At 48.4% G+C, this 26069-nt stretch overlaps 1 long non-coding RNA gene across 1 annotated transcript; it reads right to left on the minus strand.

Moving 5' to 3' along the window:
• Positions 1 to 1475: 1475 nt before the first annotated feature.
• On the minus strand, positions 1476 to 15741 carry LOC129385093 (uncharacterized). The gene is made up of 4 exons (XR_008612652.1): positions 15535 to 15741; positions 3818 to 4074; positions 1855 to 1963; positions 1476 to 1737 (listed from the first exon to the last, which is right to left on the minus strand). It is a non-coding gene; the product is annotated as an uncharacterized lncRNA (long non-coding RNA).
• Between the last annotated feature and the right edge of the window lie 10328 nt (positions 15742 to 26069).

Raw genomic sequence — 26069 nt, forward strand, 5'->3', positions numbered from 1 at the left:
CTTCCAAGCGGACTGCCTCGCGCGAAGGCCATGGGAAGGCCGCCGTGTTGGAAGAGCTTGATATTCGGTGACACATCGGGTTGAGTGGTTACTGAAGTACAAATACTTTGTGCCCGGAGATAACCGTTGCTAAGAACGAAAATAAAATGTTATTTTGTGCGAAGTAATGCAGCCGGTGGTTGTTTTGCACGCTAATCGTGTTTACTGCTGGAACTGTGCTACGATTGTGGGCAGCAGCTTAGCGTTGCTATCGGGAGCTTATGCACGCGTTCTTTTTTTTTTCCTTCCGCGGAGCGAGCTACGAAGGAAACGTTTCGTCACTTCGAGCCGGAATGAGTCAAGCTTGTGCTTTTGGGCGTGAACATCGTGGACCGCCGTCGGCTTCTATTGAATGTTTCTAAGCATGACGTAACTAACACCTGACAGTGTCACAGGCACGTACGTTCATTGTGTAATTTCGCAAGCTAAACCGGATACATTTAATTTAGTTTGTAAACGGATACCGCGCGTTCTCGATTCTGCCGGGCGACTTCGTCGGCCGTATACGCACGACACACTGCGACTGCCGTGTGCGCACTGGTGTTTGGCCGTGATCGTAAGATGACCTGTGCCCAGCAGGCGTAAAAACCAACTTGGATGACCATTTTGCGCACTAAATCTTGTGGAAGGCCAATATGAGCCATTTGCGTGATTACAGCAACGTATATGTACTTCTCTACACTGATAATGAGCGAGAGTGTGCTACATTGCGATTTATGAACGGGGCTGTCTAGTGCGTGCATCAGCGGCTACTCTTCCCAACTTATTTATGACTGTTTTCTTGGACTGCCAAGATTTGCTGCCTGTGTAAATGAAAAAAAACCAGGAACGCCCGTTGGTGACGCAGCACCTTTTTTCTAAGTTACATAGGCGATGTATAACATTCTTGCGCTTTTAGAGCGGCTTATGTAACATGCATAGTGAGAGTGAAACTAAAGTTACTGGGTGTTCTGTTGTTTTGTATTTCTTGTTTTGCATCAAGCACAACGTTATTTGGGCATGCGCCGTAGCATTTCAACATAGAACATAATATATATGCTGACTTCAGTTCATTGCGTGTGCTCGGCTTACAAGCTGAAAATTTGAAGCATGTGTTGTGAATATCACCTGGCCATTGGTTTCAAGCTCGAAATGTGTATGTATAAATGAGACTCTAGACTCGGGCGCCGCGCCGCGCCCCTGGTGAGAGGAGCGGGAGTTAGGCCGCCGTTGGTGGCTACCGCCTCGCCTCGCGACGGCGTGAGATGGGGCCCCCTTTTTTACACAGCTGGTGTGACGTCACTCTAGGTCACGTGGTGTGACGTCACGCAGCGAGGTCACGCTAAAGGTCAATGGTGCCTACCACCGCCTCGCCACGGAACGGGCTGAAGTGCGACCTAAAGTAGTATTGCTTCGCAATAAAAGAAAAAAAAAAGAACGTCCTGATTCGTAGTGAATGAATGGTCAAAACATTTATTTGAAAGCACTGGCTGGCGGTTTCTTCAGTTGCGGGGGTACGCAACGGCAGTTAGTCGGCCCGGAGTCCCAGAAGTGCTCGTCCAGGTCGGAGCTGAGCAGTGTGGATTCGTAACGACGACGTGGTGATATATGGATGCTTTCAGGCTTAGGGAGGGTTGTGTTGGCGATGCTGTAAGGTAGTGTTGACTCAGGGTAAATGTAATGGTAAATAAATGTCTTGGAGCGGGCCGTTGTCTTGCACTGTAATCAGAACAGAGTGCTACTGTTGATGATGAACCCATTTGCCAATTATGGCTTTTTTTATTAATTTGAGCTTGTCGACATTTTAACATGCGCAGGGTGCGTTTTCCTACGTACCTCATCGGCGGCACGGTCGCTCAGGTAGCTGTGGGCCTTGTCCTCACGCCATCCTGTATCACCGACGTGACGTTCCGCCTGACGCCGTCGAGAAAACTGGTGAACCGATCTGGAAATAGCGCCATGGTTACGTACCAAGATAAGCCTAAGAACAGCTAAGTACTTTTGGCCCACCTCAAACAAACAAGCAATACGAGTGCGCGTAGTTTTGCAGCAGGTGATTCCTGGAAGACGTCATTTAATAGCGAGGTCATTTTATTATTGTTTCTCTATGTATTTCAGGGCCCCTTTAAGCTTATCTCGTGCTTTCGGCTCGTGTTTAGTGACCATGGTTTTTAAATGAAGCAGTTTGCACGAATAACGTCATGACAATTCACTTTCAGCCTCGTATCCGAAGCAACAAACACGCTGCGTGTCGCGGAATTCCCATTAACTTTGTTCTGCAACATATGGCATAAAGCTTGCTCGCTGTGCCCATTCCATCACCGAAAAGAAAATTCTGCTTATTTAGGCGCAATTGCAAGAAAAGTAGGAAGATACCTATAAAGAAAGGGGTCAGACAAGGAGACACAATCTCTCCAATGCTATTCACTGCGTGCTTGGAAGAAATATTCAAGTTACTAAATTGGGAAGGCTTAGGAGTAAGGATCGACGGCGAATACCTCAGCAAACTTCGGTTTGCCGATGACAATGTTCTATTCAGCAACACTGCGGACGAGTTACAACAAATTATTGATGTCCTTAACAGAGAGAGTGTAAGAGTGGGGTTGAAGATTAATATGCAGAAGACAAAATAATGATGAATAACCGGGCAAGGGAACAAGTGTTCAGGATCGCCAGACAGCCTCTAGAGTCAGTGTAAGAGTACATTTACCTAGGCCAATTAGTCACAGGGAACCCTGATCATGAGAAGGAAATTCATAGAAGCATAAAAATGGGTTGGATCGCATACGGCAGACAATGTCAGCTCCTGACGGGAAGCTTACCATTATCATTGAAAAGGAAGGTGTATAATCAGTTAATTTTACCGGTGCTGACATATGGGGCAGAGACTTGGAGACTGACAAAGAAGCTTGAGAACAAGTTAAGGACCGCATAAAGACCGATGGAACGAAGAATGCTAGGCATAACCTTGAGAGACAGAAAGAGAGCTGTTTGGATCAGAAAGCAAACAGGTATAGCTGATATTCTAATTGACATTAAGAGAAAAAAATGTCGCAGGGCAGCTCATGTAATGCGCAGGTTAGATAACCATTGGACCATTAGGGTTACAGAATGGGTACCAAGAGAAGGGAAGCGCAGTATAGAGGACGGCAGAAGACTAGGTGGTGCGACGAAATTAGGAAATTCGCATGTTCTAGTTGGAATGGGTTGGCGCAGGACAGTGGTAATTGGAGATCGTAGGGAGAGGCCTTCGTCCTGCAGTGGACATAAAATAGGCTGATGATAAGGTTCATGGTCTGGTTGAAATGCATGTACACGTACGAGTGGCTGCGCGTATGTATATGTTAGTTGAATTGCAACACGTGCATATGGCACTAAAGTGTCGACTTCTTTCCTTCTTCTTATTATTTTCCTGTTCGGTATACAGCAAAATATAACGCAATAACAGGTTTTCCCGAACAAGACCATCGCCGCTGCTACATCTTACATAGCTAACGCGCGTGGCTAACACGGCTGTTCGAAACAACGCGCATTTTTTACCGTTGTGTGTCAGCCACCCGACACGCATTTTTCTCTGGTGTGCACGCCGCATGCACGTAGTCAGTTTTTGTCCCCCATGCCCACCTGGACAAACCTAAACGTTGTGAATTCCATTCGGGCTGAAATCGCCCACTCACCGATTCGCTCTTGCATGTCTTGGCAGAATATGCGCAGTGAAATTCACGTTAAATCTATTACATATAGCATATGCACAAGCGAGACTTTTCTTTTACGCGAGCGGCCTGTCCCGAATGCTTACTCATGGCGCCAGAGATGTCGTCGGACATTCGGCCGAAGACCAAGTTGAAGGCCTGCTCCACGTTGCCCTCCAGCGTTTTGTTGAGGACTCCCTGCCAGAAGCGAGTGTCGATCAAGCCGCCGCCTGGCTGGTCTTGGCGCTGCAGCGCGCTCCTGGCGCGAACTTCAGTGACGAGCACTGCGGCGAGCAGCGTCAGCAGCAAAACGAGCGCGCAGGACCTTCCGTGCCCGTGAGAGACCATGATGGATGCCCCAAGCCTGCGCAAGTGAGAGAGTGACGTGCACGCAGTGTCGTACACTCAGTGGATCCGGTACGTCCTGAGCAAGCGCGTAGCCAGGATTTTCTTTCGGGGGGGGGGGGGGGGGGGGGGGGCTGAGGGTTAATTATTAGCCGTTAAGTTTCCCATGCATGGTGCATAATAATACAACTATCGCCTAAAAGCGCCTTGTTTTTCTTCTTTTCGCCGTCCATGTCATTGTGCGCTTGGCCTGCCGTACCAACTAGCTCGGATCCAGACCCTTGTTCAGCATTACATTGAGCAAGCCCTTGGTCGGCCTGAAGGCCTGCACCATCCTGTACATCGTGTCCAGGGCGGGCGTTCGAAGGTTATGCGCCTTTGGTCATAAGCGGCGTGCCAGGCATAAAAGGGAGCAGAGCCCCGGCCAGAAAGATTTCGGGGGTGAGGGGCCTGAAACCCGGTAGCCTCCCCGCCCCCCCCCCCCCCCCTTGCCTACGCCACTGGTCCTGAGACATGGAGGCGCCCGGGATTGGTCTTCCTGTCTTTTACGTTGTGCGATGGAACGCATACCTTGGAAAAAAGGAAGTTTAGTACGCGTGTATTGATTGTCCCCAAACAATAATAATCTTTCTTGCTTGTGCTTCCTTTCTTTAAGCCTCCCCGCTCGCTCCTTTCCGGTCAAGAATGCTGTGTCACGCGTGTACGCACATGCCGTACATTACGATTATTTTTTTGAGACAATATAAGGCCCGAAAGGCGCAAACTTTTCTTAGAGTGTGTGTTTGTTCTGGCTTTACAAGGTAACACACTTAGAAAAAGTATACCCCGATTCACCACAATGTGGCAGTGTATATGCTATATGGAAACTACGAGCGGTTTTCTGCCATTCGAGACTGCTCGAGCCAGTGCGGGCGATGTCCTGACGTAGAGGCACGCTCTGCGCGCGTCCATTCTCATGCTCGCGCTCCCTCACCTGATGACGTTAAGTGTATATACGTTCCAAGTTTCACTTCAGGATGATATACGAAGTATTAGGGATATGAGAGGCACGTGTAGAGGAAGGGGGTTCCGGAGTAATTTTGACCACCTAGAGGTTTTATTGCGGTAGCAGTTATATGGACGCTCGAGTTGCGCCGGAGCCGTCGTGCGGTCGTGGTATTGAGCGAATGCTTAGCTTCAGAGTCAAGCTTTGCTCGATGCACTCGGTCTCTAATAATGCCTTGCTTCTCCGTCCTCTATGCCAACTTATTTAATGCACACGTCCGCTTTGTCTTAGTGGTTTTGGCGCGTAAGACATCAGAATTGAATTTTTTTTTCTTAGTGACGTTGCCTGTGCCGACTAAAAGAGCGTATTTCTGTCATCATCATCACCATCAGCCTGGTTACGCCCACTGCAGGGCAAAGGCCTCTCCCATACTTCTCCAACAACCCCGGTCATGTACTAATTGTGGCCATGTCGTCCCTGTAAACTTCTTAATCTCATTCGCCCACCTAACTTTCTGCCGCCCCCGGCTACGCTTCCCTTCCCTTGGAATCCAGGCCGTAACCCTTAATGACCATCGGTTATCTTCCCTCCTCATTACATGTCCTGCCCATGCCCATTTCTTTTTCTTGATTTCAACTCAGATGTCATTAACTCGCGTTTGTTCTCTCACCCAATCTGCTCTTTTCTTATCCCTTAACGTTACACCCATCGTTCTTCTTTCCATAGCTCGTTGCGTCGACCTCAATTTGAGTAGAACCCTTTTCGTAAGCCTCCAGGTTTCTGCCCCGTAGGTGATTACTGGTAAGACACAGCTATTATACACTTTTCTCTTGAGGGATAATGGCAACCTGCTGTTCATGATCTGAGAATGCCTGCCAAACGCACCCCAGCCCATTCTTATACTTCTGATTATTTCCGTCTCATGATCCGGATCCGCGATTACTGCCTGCCCTAAGTAGATGTATTCCCTTACCACTTCCAGTGTCTCGCTACCTATTCTAAATTGCTGTTCTCTTCCAAGACTGTTAAACATTACTTTAGTTTTCTGCAGATTAATTTTTAGACCCACTCTTCCGCTTTGCCTCTCCAGGTCAGTGAGCATGCATTGCAATTGGTCCCCTGAGTTACTAAGCAAGGCAATATCATCAGCGAATCGCAAGTTACTAAGGTATTCTCCATTAACTTTATCCCCAATTCTTCCCAATCCAGGTCTCTGAATACCTCCGGTAAACACGCTGTGAATAGCATTGGAGAGATCGTATCTCCCTGCCTGACGCCTTTCTTTATTGGGATTTTGTTGCTTTCTTTATGGAGGACTACGGTGGCTGTGGAGCCGCTATAGATATCTTTCAGTATTTTTACATACGGCTCGTCTACACCCTGATTCCGTAATTCCTCCATGACTGCTGAGGTTTCGACTGAATCAAACGCTTTCTCGTAATCAATGAAAGCTATATATAAGGGCTGGTTATATTCCGCACATTTCTCTATCACCTGATTGATAGTGTGAATATGGTCTATTGTTGAGTAGCCTTTACGGAATCCTGCCTGGTCCTTTGCTTGACAGAAGTCTAAGGTGTTCCTGATTCTATTTGCGATTACCTTAGTAAATAGTTTGTAGGCAACTGACAGTAAGCTGATCGGTCTATAACTTTTCAAGTCTTTGGCGTCCCCTTTCTTATGGACTAGGATTATGTTAGCGTTCTTCCAAGATTCTGGTGCGCTCGAGGTCATGAGGCATTGCGTATACAGGGTGGCCAGTTTCTCTAGAACAATCTGCCCACCATCCTTCAACAAATCTGCTGTTACCTGATCCTCCGCAGCTGCCTTCCCCCTTTGCATATCTCCCAAGGCTTTCTTTACTTCTTCCGGCGTTACCTGTGGGATTTCGAATTCCTCTAGACTATTTTCTCTTCCATTATCGTCTTGGGTGCCACTGGTACTTTACAAATCTCTATAGAACTCCTTAGCCACTTGAACTATCTCATCCATATCAGTAATGATACTGCCGGCTTTGTCTCTTAACGCATACATCTGATTCTTGCCGATTCCTAGTTTCTTCTTCACTGCTTTTAGGCTTCCTCCGTTCCTGAGAGCATGTTCAATTCTATCCAGATTATACTTTCTGTGTCTTATCTGTAAAAAAAAAAAGGGAAAAAAACGGAAAGCGCATCAGAAATCCGGACGTCCAAATCCTTATGCCTGCACATGTATTCTGAAAACAAGGGAAATGTAGGAAAGTCCGTTTTGTGAATAACTGTTTGTTCCATGTTCCAATACATTTTCCGTGCGTTGTGCTTCTACAGCCTAAAAAGTTTACCCTTTGGGGATGCACCTTGTCCCCAAACGACAATCGTCACCTGTCTTGCTTGTGTTTACTTTCTTGAAGACGGCACTTGCTACATTCCTGTCAAGAATGCTATGTCGCGCTGATAACGGGCATACCGTTCATGACCTAGAGCTATACGGGTACGCAGCGTTAAAGATAAGACACGCAAAAGAGATGGGGATTATTCTTTGGGTGACAAAATAAACTCCAAAAGTTGCAAACTTTTCTTGTAGTTGGAAACAAAGGGAGTGCTGAAAACTCTTTTCGAAGAATAGGCGCTTGTTTCATGTTTCACTCTATTTTCAGTATTGCGCATCTAGATGCAGTACATTCGTAATGCTTGCAGTGCTTCTTCGAAGCAGAGACGGCGGTGATAGGAATATATATATATATATATATATATATATATATATATATCCTATCTCTGCGGATCGAGTGGTTTACAGCATGCGAAATGAACGGACGTGCGAAACGTTTATTTACTTTCAACGTTTCAGCCGGGGTCCGGCCTTAGCGTGTGTATATATACATATATATATATATGTGTGTGTGTGTGTGTGTGTGTGTGTGTGTGTGTGTGTGTTAGTACAAGCGTAAGCTTTTCAATAACGCGCAACTCCACTTCTTATTTCATCGATACGTCCATCAATAAATCTGTACTTATAGCACAAATATCGGACAAAAGCAAGAATAGCGTTTGCTGAGCTTTCCTTGTACAAGTCCTGCCCATGTTTACTGGTGTGGTTTCTGTTTATTTGTGCAGTCAGTCAATGGTATAATAATGTCATGTTTTATTGCGATAGCAATTATATGGGCACCTCAGGCGCATTTCTGGCGTCGGCGTCGCTGTCGCCGTGAGGTTCCGTATGAGTGAAAGCGTGTGAGGGTGAGCTGGCGAACGCGGATCAACCTCGCGTTCGCGAGCGAAGAACGCGGCCCGGGTGCGTGCCCTCTCCTGTAGCGCGCGAGGTGGGGGGTCAGGCCAGGGAGGAGGAGCGTTCTTCTCCGGTGGCTGCTAGGGTGCCTCGATGTCCTCCTCGCCCGCTGCTCCGTACAGAGCGGAGACAACCGCGGCGTCTACTACAGCGTTGGCCACGCGAATCTCGGACACGTTGCCGGCGCTCGTGTGCCTTGAAAGTGATCTGCGACGTGGCCAAAGCAGCATGTTTCTCTATGGCCAAAGTGCGCGCCCGCGCGGGTCTCATCTTCAATGCGATCTGCGATGTTTGCAGAGTGCGCGTAGTGCCGGTATATTCTTATGCGCTGTGCTTTCGACGTTTCGTTCACGTTGAAGCGAGAGATGCATGAAGGTCAATTCGCCAAGCTGCTACCGCGATTCCTCACTCCAGAATTCTGATAGCGAGTTTCCGCGCTCATCGAGCGAGATGTGTTCGTGTTTACCTGTGCGTGCTTGACACCGTGCAGGTTAATTTAGTTAAAACACGTTGGCGGGCTAGTTGGTTCGAATCCATGATAGAATGTGTAAGCGTGACTGAACAAGGACGTAGAAAGAAGCAGACACATAAGGACAGCGCTGTCTCTGTGTTTCTGTTTCTTCCTACGTCCTCGTTGAGTCACGCTTACACATTCCATCATTGTTAATTTAGTTAGCAAGCGAATGTTTAAAAGTTTCTATGGCCACAACGGAGCCGGCTAATTTGAATACCATTAACAGACAGCGGCTGTCCCAATTCTTCGACCAGCTGATTCCGGGACAAGTCCAAGAGGTCAGAATCAACGCTTGGAAGAATGTCCTTACGGTAGATGTGAAATCTCGGGCGTCCGTGGACAAACTGAAAGAAATTGGAGTGTTAGGCGGTATGCCGGTCCGCCCCTATCTCTCTCACGGAAAACGGACTTCCGCTGGAGTTATTACAGACGTAGACCCTGAAATAACGGACAGCGACCTGCGGACACTCATCAAATCTACGGCCAAGATAGTCGACATTCATCGTTTCGGCCGATCACGGTGTGTTAAAGTAGTTTTTGAAGCCGACTCCATCCCATCCCACGTCAAGGTGGGCTATGTGCGGCATCCTGTCCGTCTGTATGTTCCCAAGCCTGTTCAATGCCACAAATGCAACAGGATTGGCCATGTGAGTGCTGTTTGCAGAAATGAAATATCCTGCCGTCGATGCGGCGGATCACACCAGCATGACACTTGCAAGACGGAGACAGTCAAGTGCACCAACTGCTTCGGTGCTCATGAGGCGACGGCTAAAGACTGTCCTAGGATGAAGAACGAGAGGCTTATCCTGAAGAAAATGGTAAAAGACAACTCAAGTCACCAAGAAGCGGCCGCGTCTATTCGTCGCCGCAAACGTCGTTCCCGACACCGACGCCCAGAGTCACACGTCACTAGTCTGTCTCAGCCGCCGTCACAGCAACTCTCAGCTCCGTTGCCTCAACGTATTGAGCCGCAGAATGATAAGACGCCGCCTGCTGCAGCGCCCTATATTACCACGGTGGTTCAGAAAGATGCGGGTACATTATCCACCTCCTCTGATGTGGAATGGCCTGCTCTGTCATCCAAAGTCGTCGAACCAACGCGTCCATCATTCCGTGCCGGTCCAGCGGACAATAAGGACAAGCCGGAAGGCCAGCAGGTGAACGTTCTTCTGAAACAACTTTTACATTCCATGCGCACGCTGATTTCAGGCCTCAATACGCCAACAGGAAGGGTTGTTGTTCAGTTTTTGGATGCAATTGAGCCGCTCTTGGCGGCACTGCAGTGATTCATTATGGCGCTACCACACAACCCCTCCTCTGTGTCGATGCACATACGTCGCAGTGTAGTGATGCAGTGGAATGCCCGAGGCCTGCGTGGTCGCCTAAGTGACTTCCGACAGCGCGTCCAGAAATACCGCTTCCCCGTGATTGTTATATGTGAGCCCAACATGCCTTCTGCTTTCCGCCTTTCTGGATATGTATTGCTGTTGTCTCGAGAAGCTGATGAAACCAGCAAGGTATTAGTGTGCATAAGCCGAGATATTCCACACTACCGCCTTGTCCTCCAGCACCATAACACGAACCACTACATTTGCTTGACGTTAACGCTTAAAGGGCGGGTCTTCTCGATACTCGGCGGCTACATTCCACCCAGAGATCACATTGATTTCTTGTACCTGTCCTCAGCAATCCAGAGTTGCACAGCTCCCCATATTATTGTGGGCGACTTCAATGCTCATCACCCCCAATGGGGAAGTACAGTAATGAATAACCGAGGCAAAGCCTTGTCCGACTTTATGCACTCACAGGATTTCGTCAATGTTAACGATGGCTCTCCTACGTTTCTGCGTGGCACGTCCTATAGTAGCTGCTTGGACCTGACGTTTGTTTCCTCCCGACTACAGTCTTCTATTAGCTGGTTCAGTGATGTGGAAACACATGGCAGTGATCACATACCAACGTATATCTGCGTCAAGTGGTTCGCACCTACCACTTCGTCTCATGTGCGGTGCACTGACTGGCCCACTTTTAAGACATTCGTGGAGAATTCCTGTGCGAATCTCGAGTCACCAACGCAAATAGAAGACTTGATCACGTCTGCCCTCGGTGAGGCCACGCGGACCATATGTGCACCTTCACCGGGGTCTCCTATCGACGTGGAATTCGAGAGGTTGCGCGCAGTCCGACTGCGCGCTGAAAGGAAATATAGAAGGACGAAATCCACGTGCGATCTCGCCCTTTGTCGCCGAGCTCAACGACAAATAAAGCGCCATCTCGAGAAATTAGGAAGGAAGCGCTGGAGAAAGTTCTGCTCATCACTGGATCCTCGCAAGCCGCTGTCACGTATTTGGCATGTAGTCAGGAGCCTACGTTTTCCCCCACAAGAAAGGTACCCTTTCAGAGCTCTGGCCGTTTACCAACGCCGCAATGATGTAGAGGTAGCGGACGACTTCTGCAAAATGATTGTGGGCACAACTCAACCAGCCTCAATCCAATTCGAAGTTTTTGCGCCACCTTCCTCAAGTGACCACTACGACTTGCTCTTTACGATGCCCGAATTAGAGGCTGCTCTTGCGTCGTGTCGGCATTCATCTGCTCCTGGCCCTGACGGGATCTCGTACTCGTCTCTGTCTCACCTTGGCAGGGCTGGTCGCACTGCATTGCTCAATTATTACAACGACACATGGGTCTCCGGTATTGTTCCGCAGCAGTGGAAGATCAGCCGCCTGGTTGCTCTCTTGAAGCCTGGAAAGACACCTTATGAGCTTACCTCATACCGCCCAGTTGCATTAGCCAGCTGTGTTGGCAAAGTTATGGAACGAATGGTCCTGGCGAGGCTCGAATGGTTTCTGGAAAGAAATGATCTTTATCCGAACATGATGACTGGTTTTCGGCGGGGTCGTTCTTCAATTGACAGCGTCATTGACCTCGTTACGACAGTGGAAAATGAAAAACGTCAACGCCGACTCGTCGCCGCTGTTTTCTTAGATATCAAAGGGGCCTAGGACAACATCCTTCATGAAGCCATTCTCGATGCCCTAGATGACTTGGGTATTGGCGGCCGGCTCTACCTGTGGATTGTGAGCTACCTCAGCGGCCGTGTCGTTTACATGTCCACGCCTGACGGAGACACTAACCGTCATCAGGTATGCCGTGGAGTTCCTCAGGGAGGAGTTCTCAGCCCAACATTATTTAATGTGGCACTGATTGGCCTGGTGAGCGAGCTTCCACCTCACATCCACATCAGTGCATATGCAGATGACATCTGCATCTGGGCTTCTGGTGCAACACGCCCACAACTACGTGCGAAATTACAACGGGCTGTGTCATCTACTTCACGATACATACGGCGTCAGGGTTTGCGCTTAGCTGCCGAAAAATGTGCTGTGGTTGCATTCACGCGCAAATCCGTCTGCCGCTACCCGATCTCCATTAACGGTGTCATAATACCTTATGTCTCCCACCACAGATTCTTGGGCATTATCATCGACCGCGGTTTGTCATGGACGAGGCATGTTAATATGTTGAAGCAAAAACTCAATCTGTTTTGCCATGTTCTTCGCTTCGCAACAGGCATGAAATGGGGCCCCACGGAAGGCTCATTACTAAGACTTTATCAGTCTCTTTTCGTAGGCTACATTCGATACAGCCTTCCGATACTCTCAAACTTGAGCATTTCCTGCTTACGGACATTAGAGAGCGTCCAAGCGCAGGCACTAAAAATATGCCTCGGGTTGCCACGGCGTGCCTCCAACAAAGGCACAATTGAGGAAGCCCACGTATGCCCATTACCGATATACCTGTCCCACGAACCACTTCGTGTGTATTTACGCTTACTGACACGACACCATTGCCATCCACTGACGTCGGTTCTACATGAGCGACCGGACAGCAGTTTCACAAGTGCACTCCGCTGCCATCTACCCCACATAACATCAGGCTATGCCCTTCCATATGACCCCGTCAAACCACCATGGGTGATGGTTCAACCTTCCGTATGCGTACATGTCCCCGGCGTACTAAAGAAATCATTGGTTCCCGTCAGTGGACTACAACAACTTGCTCTCGCGTACATCTGGTCAGAATACCAGACATATGTTCATGTTTACACAGACGGCTCCGCGTCACCTAAGGCATCGACAGCAGCTGTGGTGATACCAGCCCAACAGATGACTCGAGGTTTCATACTAGACCATAATTCAACATCAACCGCTGCAGAGCTTGTGGCTATTCGGGAAGCGATTCGCCACATCTGCGGGGAAAGACCTCAAGAGTGGTGCATTTTCACGGACTCAAAACCCGCGCTGCAAATTTTGGGATGCTTCCTGCGCCACACCGCATATCAGGTTCTGGCCCTGCAGATCACCGAGCTACTTTCATACGCTCAAGAAAAACACCACCGCATAGTGTTCCAATGGATCCCGGGACACTGTGGGCTCAACGGTAATGAGATGGCCGATGCTGCAGCAAGGCGCGCCCTCAGCAATGGCCTGCGAACTGTAGTGCCATTCTCCAGACCGGACATCACATGCCTCCTGTCGGAATTAATGAGGAGTGCGACGAGAAGATACTGGGCCCAGCCAGACGCTCGTCACGTCCGCCTTAAAAGCCTGGATCCCGATATGAAATTTCCTATTCTGCGTGGAATTCCACGCCCTCATACATGCCTGATACACAGACTGCGATTAGGCGTCGCCTTCACGCGCAAATACTTGCACATCATTGGACGGACAGACTCCCCGGACTGTTCAGTGTGTGGCGCTGTAGAGACTATAGAACATGTGCTCGTGGTGTGCTCTGAGTATGCGCGAGAAAGACTGATATTGGCAGATACATTGAGACATTTACACAATGGACCACTGTCGGAGGACCTCTTGCTAGGCGCGTGGCCACAGAGTTGGCAGACGACAGAGACAATGCGTGCACTTTCACGTTTCCTAGGTGACACGGGCCTGGACTCACGCCTGTGATACCAGTTGTGTAATGTGTCATTCACCTCGTTCCTCCCATTATCATCCCCCATTGTGACCCTTTTTCTTCCCCTCTTCCCCTTCCCTTACGTAGAGTAGCAGGCCAGATGCTCCATTATCCGGCCGACCTCTCTACATTTCCAATCATTAAAATACTTCTTCTTCTTCTTCTTCTATGGCCGATAAAACTACTGTCCTTACTTCGTACAGCTATCTACTAATTTTCTATCGCAATCGGTGCTTCGCCTTTCGGGCGGAACTGCGAATTTTTTGCTGAAATCGTTCTTTTCTCAAGAGTTCATGGAACATGATTGCACTTCTTAGCCTTCGTGGTTCTTCTCAGGCATTCTTTCCTACTCATCGTTTTCCTATCTGGATGACTCCATTTATTTACCCCGTTCTCGTACTAAATGAAGTGAATTCACGCCTCAAGATATGCATATCTCCCATGGCAATGCGTGTCGTTATGTGGCCCTTCTCGATATAATGCCGCTAACGGTCGGTACATATACCTGTATGAACTCTAGTGTGCATATATGCCCGCGCAATCTTATAAAAACGTTTCACGATATTCGATTATTTAACGCAACGTGCTGGACCAATCATGATTAGAGTTCGTAGAACTTAGTGGCGTTGGTATTTACCAAGAAGGCCGCGAGTGCCCGGTATTTTCCACGCAGAGTGCGTATATCTTGAAGAAACTTAACAGTGAACTAGCCTAAAGTGGTTGGTTCCTCATTGAATACTCCTGCTGATTTTTTTCAAATGAAACAAGGGCGTTTATTACCGAAAAATATATAAACGAATCCCCCTATATATGAGTACATTGGGACAGCATGGATTTGCAAGGAATTGTCGCTTGTTTGTTCCGTTTTTGTTCACTGATAGTAATGAGCCATGAAAGTTGCCAGACTGAGTTTTCATTTATTTTCGAACGCGATACAATTGCCTATTTATTTAACAATGTACGAGGTGACCATTTTTAGGTATTCTGGAATTTTCAGATTTCGCCTGTCGCTATATAACGTAATTTTAGTCCTATAGCCGGATTATTCAGAGAAGTGGACATTACTTACACGAGAAATCCAAATACATATTCAACTGGTTAAAAATCGCTAATTAATTTCTTATTTGATTACTTTACGGTACGTATTGCAATTTGCGAATTGTAGCCGGCAAGTTCCAGTTCAAAGACAAAGATTATGCCATCTGCCACAGGCGATTTTTGAATATTCCGGGAAATTTAAAAATGATCACCCCATATAATCAATTAACTAGTCTAGACTAACACGTACGTTACTGTAATGTATTTCGTCACGATTTGGTGCAGAAATATCGACGTCACGTCGCCGCCTGTCGCCTGTCGCAGCGCTTGTCTTCGTCGTTCTCTTTGGTCCCCCTGTATATGTATACGCGCTGTAAGTGATGTTTGATTTTTTTCATACCCTTTCAGGCATACCTTGCATGCATCTGCTCACAGTATAAGACATTGGCTCTTTTTTTTTTAAATCTATCAGTCTATAGCAGAACGTAGTACTCATGTCGACATTTAGCGCGTCACCTTAAAATTTCTGCCGCGAGTTCCCAGTTCAATATTGTCCGCATTTCGGCGACGACACGTAAACGAGAAAAAACATAACATAGGGCTCTTTTATCGACACCTGGGCACGTACCCAGGGAACGGCCTAATGTGGCTCGTAAATTTACGGCGATCATCCACTACGTAGAAAGAGCACGGCAACTCACCTGGTGTGGGGAGTGGCCGCTGCTTGCTTGCCTATCGCGACAACAATAGCACACGCTCAGATCGAATCTGGAACGCATGTCGGATGCGCGTCCCTTTTATATGTGTACGCTCGCTTGCAGAAGATGAGTCCCCACGCTTCATTGGACCTAGCTGTCGATGCCTTGTGTCTCCCCTCCCAGGCGAGAGCGTAGCCCCAAGGACAAAGTCTCGGGTTCGCTTCAACACTGCGCGAATAGCGACCGCGCCGATGAGTGCGTCATCATGTGTGCGCTCTCTCTCTCTCTCTCTCTCTCTCTCTCTCTCTCTCTCTCTCTCTCTCGCTCGCACGCGCGTTTCCTCCGAGACAAGGCTTCCGTCGTGTTTGACATCCACTGTTTACTTTCCTCGAAAAAGGCACACACGACTACGGCTGTAAACGCGTGTTAAAAGAGCAGTAGCCAGCGATGAGTGTGCCAACGACGCAGCCGTGACGAGTTCCTGGCACCCATGAGAACACGTATAAAGGAACGCTCTCACCACATGAAACGCGCGCGCCGTCTGTTCATATGAGTGCGCATTTTCATTTCGAAATGAGGTCCCATTGTTTCCCTGAGCTGTGTTTTCGCCCGTGCAAGGACTAGGTCACATCCTTAATTGTGTTGCGAAGGAAGAGGGAAAAATGTGGAAACCAATGAGTGCTCGCGGTGGCATTGGATTAATCATTGGATTAAGTGTTACACTAAGACACATAGCATTCGACAAACATTTTATTCTGGCAGAGGCTGCTTTTCGGCTGTATCGTCATGAGGTCGTTGATGTAATGACAATAAAATGTGTGAACTGACTCGGGCTAACGTAAGCGAGCTGTATACTGAGTCCCGGCTCGCGGGCTAAGCTATCCGCCCGACTCTCATTTGCCCCGTTTCCTTCTTCCTTTGTTTGTTTGTTCTTTCTTTCTTTTATTTTTCCTGAACGTCCGTATTCGGCTTTGTTTTGTTTTTTTTAGCGGGTACCTCCGCTCTGCACGTTTGGTACTGCGTCGGAAAAGAATGCGAAAGGGGCTGTCGGGACGCATATCCAGGTCGACAGGTCACGGTGATGCAGAAGTAAGTCTACTGCCGACCTTGTGGCGGTGCGGTTGCCTTCTAAACACGAAAACGTGGTCGGATTACGAAGTCAAGTGACTCAAGAGCTTTGATCTCGTCGCAAGCCTTGGGCTTATATAGTATATATGTATATCTTCTCGTCAAGCGGGCCGAGTGCATTCAGAGCTCGACTTCAGACTAACGTTTTTGAGATTGTTCGCAAAGTCGTGTGCAATACAATTGTATGTTACCACCCCCGTCACCTAACTAGGGCGGAGGAAGTTGTGCTTAGGAGACTGCGGGCCGGAATTGCCCCTACACCGGCTGTCACCGGTGTATATATTTCCCTTTGCCGTGAGCTGCTTTCAGGATTCGCTCCAAGTGAAGTGGATACGCCAATTCCGAACTCGCCGGTTAAAATTCGTAAATTCCAATACGCGCCGTAAAGTAAGCAGCTAAAAGCCTCATTTCTGAAATTTCGTTAATTAGTCGATTATGCATTTCGATTTCTCGTATAAGTAATATCCGCCGAGTGATCCAGCTCGAGGACTAGAATTGTGCTATCTATCAGACGATTTTTCGAAAATTCTGTACAGCCTAAAGAATTATACAATGCAGTACATAGACCGTGCTATGCATCGATGCAGCGTTCGCAGCAATCCCAGAGGTTTTGTTTCAGAGGAGGCACCGGGTGGTGAGCAGAGCAACAGCAGGGTGCGCGTTCCACGACTCCTCTGACGCTTCACCAGGCGGTGTCGTTCTTAGCGAAAAGGAGCCGATGACGCACGACAGCGTGATTCAGACTCGTCAAGACTTCCTTGCTGCGATACGGGCGCCGCGGTCATCGGCGCAGTGGTGAAGCCGACTGAGCTATAGGTTCGCAGCGCGCTCGTGCTCCCTACGCTTGCCCAGCGGTCATCTACGGCACTCAGCCTCCTCATATTGAAGTCGCGTGACAAGATTGCTTTTTTGGAAGGTGTTTGAGCACTCCGTTCCGATCGCCAACCTTCTTCGCCTTTGTAAAAAATTACATGTGTTCCATATATCGTCAGAAGGGCTGCAAGGGCGCACGTGGTCGTAATACACCTCTAATAAGCCCCTAGTACACCCTTGGGTGTGAGTTATACAGACCAACTTACTCCCTTGTGCATCATTAGGGCGTAAGTTTCGAACAGACAAGTTTCTTGTGTGGTTTATCTTAACCACGGTAATCAGTAATTTTTGTGTCTGGCGTCGTATTTCAGCGGCTACTTGTTGGAGGTCGGCTATACAGGAGGATGCTAATCCCTTTTTGTGGATTCTAATCCACAAAAAGGAAGTCGTTAAAGAAAGAATTGAAAAATTATAGGCCCATTAGCTTACTCCCAGTATTATATAAAATATTCACCAAGATAACATGCAATAAAATAAGGGCGACCCTGGACTTTAGTCAACCAAGAGAACAGGCTGGCTTCAGGAAGGGATACTCTACAATGGATCTCATCCATGTCATTAACCAGGTAATCGAGAAATCCGCACAGTACAATAAGCGTCTCTATATGAATTTCATATATTACGAAAAGGCATTTGATTCAGTAGACATACCAGCAGTCATAGAGGCATTACGTAGCTAAGGAGTAGATGCACGTAAATATCTTGAAAAATATCTACAGAGATTCCACAGCTACCTTAATTCTACACAAGAAAAGCAAGAAGATACCTATAAAGAAAGGGGTCAGACAAGTGACAATCTCTCCGATGTTATTCACTGCGTGCTTGGAAGAAGTATCCAAGCTATATATTAAACTGGGAAGGCTTATGAGTAGGGATCGACGGCGAATATTACAGCAACCTTCGGTTTGTAGATGACATTATTCTGTTCAACAACACTGGAGACGAGTTGCAACAAATGATTGAGGACCTTAACCTGGGAGATATTAAGAGTGGGGTAGAAGATTAATATGCAGAAGGCAAAGATAATCATGAATAGCGCGACAAGGGAACAAGAGTTCAGGATCGCCAGTCAGCCTCTAGAGACAGTGAAGGAGTACGTTTATCTAGGTTAATTAATCACAGGAAACCCTGACCATGAGAAGGAAATTCACAAAATAAAAATGGGTTGGAGGGCATAAGGCAGACATTGTCAGCTCCTGACTGGAAGCTTATTATCATTGAAAAGGAAGGTATACAATCAGTGCATTTTACCTGTGCACATATGGGGCAGAAACTTGGAGACTGACAAAGAACAAGTTAAGGACCGCGCAAAGAGCGATGGAACGAGGAATGCTCGGCATAACGTTAAGAGACAGAAAGAGAGTGGTTTGGATACGAGAGCAAACGGGGGTATAACCAATATTCTAATTGACATTAAGAGAAAAAATGGCGCAGGCAGATAACCGGTGGACGATTAGGGCTACAGAATGTGTGCCAAGAGAAGGGAAGCGCATTCGAAGACGGCAGAAGACTATAGGTGCGGCGATGAAATTAAGAAATTTGCGGGCGCTAGTTGGAATCGGTTGGCGCAGGACAGGGATAATTGGAGTTCGCAGGGAGAAGCCTTCGTCCTGCAGTGTACATAAAGTAGGCTGCTGCTGCTGCTGCTGCTGCTGCTGCTGCTGCTGCTGCTGCTGCTGCTGCTGCTGCTGCTGCTGCTGCTGCTGCTGCTGCTGATGATGATGATGATATAGGAGGCGCCCAAATCGACCAACGTCTTGTGGGCTATCGCGTCGATCCATTTTTGTACCTGTGTCATCTGTGTCCATATGGTGGATTGCCGAATCTGTATGGTTGGCGGTGTAAACATAGATGGTGGCTTTGTGCACGTCTCTGCACAAGCGTAACTTTGGCCAACCCACCTTCGTCGGCCAGATGCTCAGGATTCTTCTAACCTTGCTGCCCGCTCAAATTTGACGGCGCACGGAGAAGCCGCGAACTTTATGCAAGTCATGTTTGAGAAGTGTCCGCATGCCCAAGATGGCCCTCCCCTTTGGATCCGGCAGTGAGAGGAGGAGATGGGTGCGAGAGCTCTCGGAAGTGAACTATAGGATAAGCAGTTGCACCACTGCAAACTGATAGATTTCAGGTGGGAACAGCGCTTAGGAGACTGACAAAGCGAGGGAACATACATAGAAGGAAGAAACAACACGTTGCGCAACGGCTCTTCCTTTTTTTTTTTTATGCGCGTGTCCGTGTCCGTAGCGCTGCCTGTGTTCCCTTCTTATTATGAACAACCAAGTAGCCGTTTCTTTCACGCAGGAAAGTGTGTTCTCGAAGGGCACTTGGTGCGCGGGAAACATGACTGCAGGGTTAAAAGACAGAAGAGGCGAGAGAACATAAGAAGCGCGCATAGTTCACATGCACGCAAAAACACACACCAAGCCTTATGCTGAGCCATGCTATCGCTATACATTAGTGAAATTAAGAATGCTATACAAGAGGTACACGGTGCATATTCCCTGCGACACCTCTTTCGCAATGTATATAAACAGGAAAATAGTGTGTCAGGATACTTGTGTTCATTGGTTTTGCTCAACATTTGCACGACAACTGAGTGCAGGTCATGTAGCTGCAGCATATATAATTTACGTACGAGTACACTTCTTTCAATGTTGGCGACATATCAGCTCGAGCGCGAACGAATAGCGCGGAATTGTATCCTGAACAAAGGCGCACTCTGTACCGGTCCTTTCTCGACCTATAGTGACCAAATCACTCCACACTATCTCTGTATTATCTCTGTTTGACCACTGTATCTACTTTCCTTTTGGCAACACTTCTCCATTATAGTTATCAGTTCGTCGACGCCTACATGCACGACAGAACCTTCCGCGATAACGATATATACGCCTTACGGCCAAGCGGCCAGGTGTCATATCGTAAGGCTCAGACGTTTCTCCGTGTTCCGAAAGGACACGCGAGGTTTTTCGTGCGATCCGCTTTGGTGTTTTCTTCAGTTATTGGATAGCACTCGGTGTGACAGATAACCAGCGGCACAGCAGTAAAATGGAACGAAAGGTTATTCTTTAATTGACTATTTGAGTTGTCCGGTCGGCAAACAAAATAGAAGTTCACATGAATACGCAGGCTCGAAATGGTGAATAGTGGTAGAACAAGGAATATGTCGCTGCAAAGCCAACGTTAAAATGAAATTAAGTTATGGTGCTTTACGTGCCAAAGCCACGATCTGATTATGAGGCGTGCGCCGTAGTCGGGGACTCCAAATTAATTTCTACCACTCGGGGTTCTTTAACGCCCACTAAATCTATATGTACACGAGCGTTTTTGCATTCTGCCCCCATCGAAATGCGCCCCCTCCTCTGTCGCGATCGAACCGGCGACCTCAAGCACAATGCCGTAGCCACTCGATATCGCGGCGTTATAGGGTAATCAGACTTGTGCTTTCTGCAAAGCGTCAAGGCAGCGATTGCTGATCTCGAAGACAAATATTGTCGGAACTTTGGCTCCAGCGACACATATCCCGCTTTCTGTGCCACTGTTCATCACTTCCGAGTCGACATAGCGCAATAAGAAAAGTAATGCAGATCCAGCTCGCGTATTGGAATCTGTTCGAAGCGGTTAATTAAAGGCTATAAAATTGTTCATCTTCCGCAGCGCGTTTTGCAGCACGGCGATTACGTGCATGCCCGCCGGCTGCACAGCAAGATGGCGAGACACGGGCACCCCCCTCTCACCAGGCACGTGATGCGCGTGACCCACGCGTTCGCGGAATACACTGTCGTCCGGATCGACCCACATTTCATGGCGCCCACTGTAAAATAACTCACACCCTTAAAAGTGAAAAATGGTGTAAATGTGTCTATGACTCACGTCCTTAGGGTGTCAGTTATATAGATGACAGCCTAAGGGTGTGAGTTATAGACACATTTACACCCTTTTTAAGGGTGTAAGTTATTTTACAGTGCAGCCTTCGGTACCGCCCGCCTTACTCGCCAAGAAGCCGGCCAAGCAGACGCGCCATACCCCTGTTAATTTGATATGAAGCTGCACCCTAATAAAGCGATTATATATGTTCGCTTGAAGACGTACAATTCTGGCGCATATAGATATTAGGCACATTTTGTTGTTTCACTGACCCGCTGTGGCGTGGCTATGGCGATGCGCTGCTAAGCCCAAGGGCGTGGGACCAAATCGCGGCTGCATTTCGATGGGGGCGAAATGCAAACACGCCCGTGTACCATGCATTGGGCGCACGTTAAAGAACGCCATGTGGTCAGAATTAATCCGGAGTCCCCCACTACGGTGTGTTTCATAATCATATAGTCGTTTTCGCACTTAGAACATCCGAATTTACTTGATCTTATTGCTACAGCGATGGGTGTAACGTTAAGGGATAAAAAAAGAGCAGATTGGGTGAGGGAACAAACGCGGGTAAGTGACATCTTAGTTGAAATCAAGAAAAAGAAATGGGCATGGGCCGGACATGTAATGAGGAGGGAAGATAACCGATGGTCATTAAGGGTTACGGACTGGATTCCAAGGGAAGGGAAGCGTAGCAGGGGGCGGCAGAAAGTTAGGTGGGCGGATGACATTAAGACGTTTGCAGGGACAACATGGCCACAATTAGTTCATGACCGGGGTAGTTGGAAAAGTATGGGAGAGGCCTTTGCCCTGCAGTGGGCGTAACCAGGCTGATGATGATGATGATTGCTACAGCAATTATATGGACACTCCTAGCGACTTCTTGCCGTCGGCGTCGCGGTGAAGTTCCATATATATTTAGGTATATGTACGCTATATGCTACGCCATGCTATATTAAATGCAGTTTATGTGGGTTATATTAATTGCCACACCATTATATCACTAATGTTGCTCGTACCAGGTCTTACATTCCTGACAAAATTAGGAGAATGGCAGCCCACAGACAAATGTCATGAAACAAAACACCGACAACGCATGAGTTTCATTTTAAATCTTCTCAGACTTAAATATTAGGAGTGCGAAACAATAACAGAGCTCATACCTTAAAATGGTGTAATTTTATTGGCGCTGCTATCCACTACCTCTGGGATCGACCCAGGAAAGATGCTTGAAACATACCCGATACGGATAAGTAAAGTCGCCAAGAAAGACGTTGGCTTTAATTAATAAACATAAATGAAATTGGCTGGATGGCAAGATTCAAACAGAGGACCCCTAGCACAAAAGCTCGTTTTTAATTAATCCGCTTACGTTTACTTCACTTCATACTGCCGCTACAGCTAGCAGTCTTACACATCGTGTAATATTCTAACACGTAGGTATATAATATATATCTATTCATTGCCTCGCCCTATATGGCGAAACTGTGATATCTCTATAATTGTTTCACTGAGTCCGTCGACAGCAGGCCCGGCCATTCGTTTACTGAGAAAGTCTTGGATGGTTTCTGTATGAATTTTCTCTCTCAGGAAGTCGGCCCAACATGTCACCCTGTGCTCGGCGTATTCAGCCCACTTGCGCTTGGTGGGTTTTGGTGGGTTTTCATCTATGCATGCAGGCACTTGTTCGCGTGCTTTGATAACCACTCCGTGCACGTTTTCCATCGATATGCTTATGCAACTTCGACCGTTTATCGCAACGTACGCATTAATCGTCTTCCTCGCACAACGTGCGAGTGTGGCAGCCGCATGCTGCTTTCGCACCTGCAGGTCTCTTCGGGAGAGCGTGCGCTGACCTCGGCTATAAGCGCGGCGCATGCTCACGTGTTCGGCCGACTTTTTCTGGCTTCAGTTCTATCCCGTGACGCTCAATCTTGGGACAAAATTGAAGCCAGAAGAAAAAAATATGGCCCAATACGTGATCATGTATCAAAACAGAACGTCTGCAAGGTACCACGGCAAGTCTTATAATAGAGAGTTTTTGAAAAGCGTTGGGTGACGCTGACTCCATTGTAGACCCTTTGCGCTCATTTGTGCTCGCCTTAATTGCCTTATTTGGTAGCTTTGTTCAGTAAGCGAATGTAGGATGAAATTTAAACTTCGCATGCAGTCACGAGCCTTTCGTGAGTGAGTGAGTGAGTGAGTGAGTGAGTGAAACAACTTTATTTGGTCCACTATAGACGTAAGCAAACTCAACGTCACCTGGCTAGGCCCACTCGGGGACCATCAGGTGAAACCTGACGACCCTCTCGCGAGCCCTCTGGACTGCCAGGATTTGAGAGGTCTGATCCTGGGCCCTAATTAGCTTCATCATTTCCTCTCGGGTGAAAGGGGGACCGGCAGAGGCGCAGCCCCACAGGACCTGTTCGAAGTCCGCATAATCACCACACAGAGGGCAGTCCGGGCTTGGGAACCGTTCGGGGTACATTGTGTGCAGCGCCGCGGCGCTCGGGTAAGTGCTTGTTTGCAAAAGTCTGAGCGTGTCTGCCTGGGCCCTGCACAGCGAAAAGTGCGGCAAAGGCAGGAGTCTTCTTGACAGATAATTATGTTTGCAAATTTCGTTGTACGAGCAGAGAGGCTCGGGTCGCCCAGGAGAGGACGCGTTACCCAGCGCACGGCAGTCAAACCTCGTGCAGTCGAGTGAAATTTTTGCTGTGGTTAAGCTATGACTGTCACTGATTCGCCCTTCGAGCAAAAGCTGCAACTTTCTTCTTTTCTTTATTTAGGTCAAGCTTGGCGTTTCGGCATATTTGTTAACGGTGCATTGCAGGAACATAAACGTTTTGTGACATTAATGCTGGAATCTGTTCAGTGCACAAGCAATGAATGAGATTACACGCTGCATAAAATGAAAATTAAGGCAATTGTACCACTTGCATTTACTTGTACATAATTTAATTATCCGCTACACGGTAGATTCGCTTCTGTTGGGGTCTCGGTGCTGACGCCCGTTATTGCCAATGGGTCGCAAGCCCCAAGGGTAGCGTTGGCCTGGCGGCCTGGGGCACTGGAAGCATCCGAAGGTCCCGGCAAAGCAAGAGTAGACTGGTAACAGAACAACTTGTTTATTCTAACATAGCAAAAGAGCGGCCGGTCAGGTCGACCGAAGTGGGGAGACGGGAGAGCACGTAACTCAACAGAACAAATCGGAGCCTCTCTCTCGGCGTCCGGGGGCAGCTGCTCTTATACTCTCGGCGTCGTGGGCAAGAAGGAAGGTCACGGGATGAGCCCACGCGACGGCGGAGCACGGAGCCCACGCGACGGCGGAGCACGGAGCCCACGCGACGGCGGGGCACGGAGCCCACGCGACGGCGGAGCACGGACGAGCTGAGAGACATGTTGAGACGAGTGTAGTGACGCATCGTCAACCCGCCGACGGACAGACCTCCTGGCTCCTCACTTGGGGAGCTCCGCTCCCCGGCTGCCGCGCTTTGACAAGCGTGGGCACACACACACACACGCACACACGAAGACACGTGGCACTGAAACACGCCTGGACACGCTTGGCGGGGAGGCGTTGCGGCGGCGTCGAACGGGCCAAAATGTCCGCCGCTTTGAACGAAGCCCCGGCGTCCGTTGCATCCGCGCCGGCATTACCGCGCGTTGTAGGCGAAACGTAACAGACCGCCCCGCCGGGGGAAGGAGATCCCGATGGTCAGGGGACTGCATCCGCTGTCCGGAGGGATGTCGCTCGATGATGCTCATAACCGAAGTCGGGCGTCCTTTGGCGTCTCTTGAGCGCAGCGCACAGAGAAGGCCTCGTTCTCACGTTCAGGTTCACACAGGACACTGCAAAGTGACTTCGGGAGAGTTGACATTTTTGTTCTCGTTTCCGGCAAGCGTTAGAACTACGCCGAAAGTCAACCGCTCAGTCAGCAAGCACGGCACAACCCTCACTAAGCCCTGCCAGGCTCTTTCCCCTTTTATACTGCTGCCTAGTTCCTTACAGTAGTTTAGCAGCACTCAGAACGCGTCCACAAATCGGAAAATTGCACTAGAAAGCACATCATCACTTTGAAACACTACACAAAAGCAATAAGTTAAAAATCCTGCCTCAGGAAGAAAAACATCCGTAACAAGCAATTTTGAGGCTGATTCCCACGTTAGGGGCTTCGACTTAAGCCATCGGCGTTACCGTTGAGACTCCCCTTTTTGTAACGCACCTCAAAGGAATATTGTTGCAAAGCGAGGCTCCAGCGCAGGAGGCGGCCATTTTTGGGAGAGATGGTCTGCAGCCATTGGAGAGGGCAGTGATCCGTCTCAATGATAAACCTCGAGCCAGCTAGGTAACATGACAATTTCTGAACGGCCCACACGATACACGCACACTCTTTCTCGGTGGCGCTATACGCCTGCTCACGACTCGTCAGCTTACGACTAGCATACAGGACGGGGTGTTCTACTTCTCCATTTTCCCGTTGGCACAGTACAACGCCCATGCCTCGCTCACTAGCATCACACTGAACAACGAACCCTTTTGTGTAGTCGGGCGATCGTAGCACAGGCTGGCTTGTTAGGGCGCTCTTTAGGGCGCTAAAAGCTCTTTCCTTTGTCTCATCCCAGACGACTGTTTGCGGCTCTGTCTTTCTTAGAGCATCCGTCAAGGGAGCCGC

Source organism: Dermacentor andersoni, chromosome 5 (assembly GCF_023375885.2).
Source record: "Dermacentor andersoni chromosome 5, qqDerAnde1_hic_scaffold, whole genome shotgun sequence".
NCBI classification, from domain to species: domain Eukaryota; kingdom Metazoa; phylum Arthropoda; class Arachnida; order Ixodida; family Ixodidae; genus Dermacentor; species Dermacentor andersoni.